A 6523-nucleotide genomic window follows, 5' to 3' on the forward strand; every position below is an offset into this window, starting at 1 on the left:
TCATGACATTTTCCTAAAAACAAACTCTCTCTCTCTATGTGTATATATATGTATGTGTGTGTATACACACATATATGTTGAATACATATGTAGACATACATACATATGTGTGTGTGTGTGTATGTGTGTGTGTATATATATGTATCTCCAGTGGAGAATAACACAAAGCAGATTAGATTATAATACAAAAATCAGGTTTAAAATCCTTGACATCCTGGATAACAATGCAATTTAGCATAAAATTACTTACTATTTAGAATAACTGTCATATATAGCACATGATTTCTCAAAGGTGTTCCAAAAAAATCCAAATCCCATGTAATGTCACATGATTAAATAACTTATGGAGATTAAATTGCTACATCCTATAGTCTATTTTTGAAGTTTCACATATATTAACTACCTGATAAAGATTTAAATCGCTTAATAAAGATTTTTATCAATGTGCCAATAAAGAACTTCATTGTTCAACTATGTCTGGATTTTATCCAGCACTTCCTAGAAATATTTGATTATGCAAATCTTTTTTTTTTTTTGCATATACCCTAGATATTTCTTTAAAAAGTAATATATCCACAAACACATTTAGCAAAATAAAAACAAACAAAAATTCCTGCAATTATGTGCATGAGTAAAAGGACATGATTACGTAAAAAGAAAATTCAGATACAAAATATCTTGGCATATCATATTATTACATGTATTTTCAAGTTATAAAAGGAAGAGTTTTTAAAAATGAAGATGTGTAATGAATATTGACTAACATTTTTAAACCATTATGTAGTCCCATATTGAATGAAGACAACATGTTATTTATGAAACTATCTGTTAATTTTATAGTTTGTTTCCACTTTAATGTTCTATGAAATTGTTTTACTGTACTTTTGAAACATGTCTATGATTTCTGAAATAAATGATACATGAACAAGACTTCATGTTCTATAATTATTCTTATTATAACAGACCCTTAGTATTAAGAAAATCAAGTATTCTCAATTCATAGTAAAGTAGCCTAGGGCTATGAGAATAAAAGTAAACTGGGCAGCAAATTAATGTGCTTTTTATAAGACAATACATTTCACAACGTCTCTAAGGAACTATTTATCTATTACTGAAAAAGCAGAGAGAATAAACCCCCTTAAACTCTCATACTAATATGCAAATGCAGATTTATGTGGAACAAAAATAAAATTTTCTTCAGGCTAGACCTAACATTTCTGTGATAAAAAATATATTTAAAATAAAAAGTGGGTATATATGTCTTTCATAATATCCAGTCTCCATCATTGTTGTTTCCTGTAAGATTGTTTGAAATGTTTAGTGAGTTTACACACTTTCAAGTTTTACTCAAACACTTTGAAAGAGCTTTTTAAATTTTATATTATGTAAGTTAAAATAAATTCTTACTTAATAAGTGACTTTCTGTGATTGGCCGTTACAGAATAGTTGATGAGTAGCTCTAGTATTTAAACAAAATAGCCCTGCAAGCCAAAGAGCTCAAGGTACCATTTTGGTGAGTCAAACAGTGAAAACAAACTCTTATTGAGAAATTTACATCATTTGGGGATGCTTCAAAGGTCAAGGAAAGGATTACATTGTAAAGTGCCAAAGAAGCTTCACATTGGCCATATGTGAGATCAGATTTTTCTGCAACAAACTAATTTTATGTTCTTAGACAAGTTATTAAAATATTGTGATCAATCTGGCCCCTCATTATTGCTCTTGGACAAACAAAGTGTTAGGAAATCTAGTAAAGATGGCCATTAATATGATTTATAAAATTTTAGTTAAATAATTCATTCCATGTTGCCCACTGGACTAATTTAATAAACAATGTGAAATATCTAACTATGCTCAAGGGAGTAAATTTTATTATACATTTTAATATAAAAACACTAAAGTTATCATGTGTGAGACCAGTCCTATGTATGAATCCTTGATATAATGCTTATTGAAGGACATAATCCTTAATGAAAAGAGAATGATAGGAAATCATTGAGTTTAAAAATAGTTAGCGTGGATATTGTAAACAAAGGCCATAGTAAACAAGCACTTTAAACACATTATTGAATAAATTGTAATGGCAAAATTATAAATTTGGACCATGCTAGATGTTAGTGAGGCTGTGTTTAAAGTCCTCTATTATATATTACAGGTTACATGTCTATGAACTAAAATACTCTCTTTAGGAAACAATTTGGAATTATCCTGCAAAGCTAAACACTCACATAGTGCATACACCAACAATTCAACTCTTAAGTACGTAACAGGAGAAATTATTGCATATCTGCAAATGAGGTAGATATAAATTGGTTCATAATAGCAGTGTTTACAATAGTTAAATAAAAAGAAAAGAATCCAAAGTCCATTGGCATAACAATATTTTGTGTTAAATAAGCAAATCTGAAAAGATTGCATAAAACATTTCTTTTAATAAAGATCAAAAACAATAGGTAAACAACATAATATTTAAGCAAACCGTATCTGTGGTCAAACTATTTTTAAAGTCTACTATTTAAAAAATATATTAAAAATATCCTATTAAATGTCCAGGACATAAAAATGAGAGTGAAGTAGGATAGCCTAGAGAAAGCTCAAATAGGTAAATGTAAGATATTGTCAACATTCCAGTACACAAGCATACCACAGATAGTGAACAAGTAAACAGAAAAATAAAAAATAGGTTATCCATTGTATTATACAAAATATATGACATTCTGGAAAAGCAAAACTATGGAAACAATTAAAAGATCAGTGGTTGCCAAGGTGGGAAAACAGAGGAAGGGACTAATAGGCAGAACACAGAGATCTTTTAGGGCAATGAAACTACTCTGGATGATGCTATTAAAGATGCATACCTGTCATAATACATTTATCAAAACCCATAGAATGTATAACATCAAGAATAAACCCTAATACAAACTATGGACTGTGAGTGATAATGTGTCAATGTAAATTAATCACTTAAAACAGATGTAGCTCTCTGATAGGGAATGTTGAAAGTGAAGGGTGCATGTGGGGCAATGGGGTGGTAGGAAGTGTATGGGAATTGTTTGTGCTTTCTTCAGTTTTGCTCTGAAACTGCAATTGATCTAAAAGGCAAAGTCCATTAGAAAGAATATACAATATGTCATCCTACGTCAACGATGATAGCACATCTTGAACAACAAATTCACTTCTCAAGAACTAATTTCTACTTTAAAACTCACCAGACTAATTTATGAAATTATAAAGTGAAAAAGAAATTCAAATGATTATCTTAAAAATGCAGAAAATTAATAAAAAATAAATTATCATTTATTATTTAAAAATCTGAAGAAACCAGGAATGGATGGGAATGTTCTTTATATTACATTTGATATGATAATATACATATAGTATAATTCACACTTAATTTTGAAATATTTATAATACTCTCCTTAAACTCAAAAAGCAACATTTTTTTACTAATATTATAAATATTCAACATTATATGGTCAAGCCAGTAATTTCACAGAAGCAAAAAAACTCAAATATATAAGAATAGGAAAAAATTAAAGAAGCCAATCATAATTTTCTTCATGTAAAATATTAATTTGTCTCAAAATTACTACTACTGATAGCAAACTTTATTGGGTCGGAAGCTGAATCAAACAACATGCATACAATGTATGAACAAAACTATATTTATAAAGAAATAAATATCTGCTCCATGGACCGGGATCAATTCTAGTTAGATTTGATTACCTAAATTTGAAAAGTACAATTTTAAAATTTTGGAAGAAAGGATATCAGTAAAGACCTCAGGAGGTGTCTTAAAGAGGGTGAAAACAGGACAAGTCAAAAAAAGAAAAAATAATAATAAATACAATTACATCATAATAATCTTTTGCATAAAATATTTTTGTCTATATAGAAGCTAAAGACTTAGCAAAGATATTTTGAAATGAGTAAAAACAATAGAAAACTGGTCTCCAAAACAGATAATCACCAGGATTAATAAAAGGCAAAATGGTCACCCCAAAAAGACAATAAAGAATATAAAAAGCAATTTATGAAGTTTAAGAAAAAAAGGATTATAAAGATAGTAACCAAGGAAATGCAAACGTAACCACAGTTAGACACTACGTCAAATCTAGCAAACTGACTAAAATATTAAGAGCTGACAATTTCTGCTACTGCCAAGAATGTTGAGTAATTGGAACCGTTTTCCATGGATTTAAAGAATACACCAGTCTAGAGAACAATTTGGCAAGATCCAGTAAATTTTAACAATGTGATAAAGAAATTCTTGGAAGATGACAACGTGACATAGTTTTTAAAATCTCCTCCAATCCCTTAAAAGAACAGACAGAGCAAAAGGAAAACATAATCAAAAAAATCTATGCATAACTTAACAAACAAAGCCAACTGCAATGGTACCCACATAAACTCCAAAATATAATAGGTAGAGAAAAATTACCTACAGCTTGAGGAAATACATTATATGAGCAGGGAAAGAAGAAAGATGCTGCCAGAGCTGAGAACAAAACAATGTGAAAAGTAGTTAAAGACATTCAACTAGAAAGTGCAAAAGGGCAGTTATTGAATAATAGCTGAAACTGCAAGGGTTTTTACACATCCACAGGTAATTGACAGGGTTCCAAAGCAAGACCAGAAGCAGCTTGTATTTGTTTTCTACTGCTATGTAATAAATTACTAGAAACTTAGTGACTTAAAATGACACATAAGTATTATCTCACATTTTCTGTATGTCAGGATTCTGGATATAGCTTACTGTGATCCTCTACTTAAAGCCTCAGAAGACAGCTATTAAGATGTCAACCAATCTGCATTCTCATCTGGAGGCTCTACTGGGAAGAACTGTTTCTCTGCTTACTCTGGTTGTTGCGGAATCCATTTCTTTGTAGGTGTATAACTGCATACCCTGGCTTTTTGCTGGTGGTCTCATGGAGGTCACTCCAAGTTCCTTGTCATATGGGCCCCTAATGATGGCCTCTCATTTTATACCAGGTAGGGTAGAAAGTCTCTAGAGCAAGCCTGTTACCAAGATGGAGTTCTGAATAATGTAACAATCATAGGGATGGCATCACACTATCTTTTTTTTTTTTTTTTTTTTTTTGGTGATAGTTTATTGGTTGAAAACAAGTCAAAGTTAACGTCCACACTTAAAGAGAGAGGATTTCCCAAAGTATGTATGATCACCCTGTGCTAGGGGTTATGACAGGCCACATGCCCTCTTCGTCCATGACGGGCTGAAACAAAATTTAAAAACTGAAGCTGTCTTCCAGAACAAAGTCATATACTGAGAAAAACTAATATATATTGCTTTTAAATTTCAGATACATAAAATAGAAATGGGAGAGAGAGAAAATAGTCAGATGTAGGAGTGGGAAAAAAGAGGCCATCTCAGAGAATAGATAGCCATATCTTTCAACTTTAATGAAGACTAAATACTATTCCTGTTTCTTTCTTCTAATAATTCAGACAAATTAATTTCACATAGAACGAGCAGGGAAGGAATCACTGCCAAGTTTCCTCCAAAGTATTTATAAGCCAAAAGACCATAAGAAGCTGAATAATATCCTTTAAAAATATTTTAAAATTCCTGAAAAGCCTACTCACAAGCAGATGAAAACTATAAATTAGCTTTTCAAAATAATACAAATTTAATTAGGAAATAATAAAATATATGGAAGAAAAACATTGAATTATAATTAGAGAAAGTATTAAAAACAATATAGAACTGAGGAAAAAAGATGTAAAATGATTAAAAGATAATTTAGAGTGAAGACAATACTAGAAATTAAAATTAATAAACACAATAGATGGCTCTTTAAAAAGCAAAATGTGAAAAGGAGTACTTTTTAAAAGAAACATAACTGAAGATAGTAAAGTACTTTGAGAAAGATGAGTACAGAAACAGTATATATCTTAATAAAAAGGAAAACATTCAGAAGAAATGCATTATGAGTCTAAATATGTATATACCCAGTAACATTATTTCAAAGTACAAAAACCAATGATTGACAAAATTAAAGAGAAATTTAAACATCCACAATAATAAGATCCTAATATACCTATCATAATAGCATGTACTGTAATAAGACAAAACATAATTAGAATATAGACTTATAATGAACAATGGCAATAATGAATATATATTTTAATTAGAAACTCAATTTATATAACTGAATAACATAAAATAATGTATATTTGGAAGACATAATTTATATCATTTTAATCGTGTTTTGACTATTTAACAAAATATACTATACCATAAATTATTAATAAAAAGTCCTCAATAATTTAAAATTATATTAATTATCCACAGAATGTTTCACAGTACAATTGAATTCAGCATATTTACATTTACTTTGAAATTAAGGAATTTCTAAATAATTTATAAATGAGAAAAACTAAGACTCAAATTAGAAAATTTTAAGTGAATAAAAATAAAAATACAACATTTTAAAACTTGTGGGATGCAGAGATACATATGGTTAGAGAAAAACTTGTAGCCTTAGTTTCCTGTTTAAAAAAA

This window comes from Mandrillus leucophaeus, unplaced genomic scaffold (assembly GCF_000951045.1).
Source record: "Mandrillus leucophaeus isolate KB7577 unplaced genomic scaffold, Mleu.le_1.0 Scaffold726, whole genome shotgun sequence".
NCBI lineage: Eukaryota > Metazoa > Chordata > Mammalia > Primates > Cercopithecidae > Mandrillus > Mandrillus leucophaeus.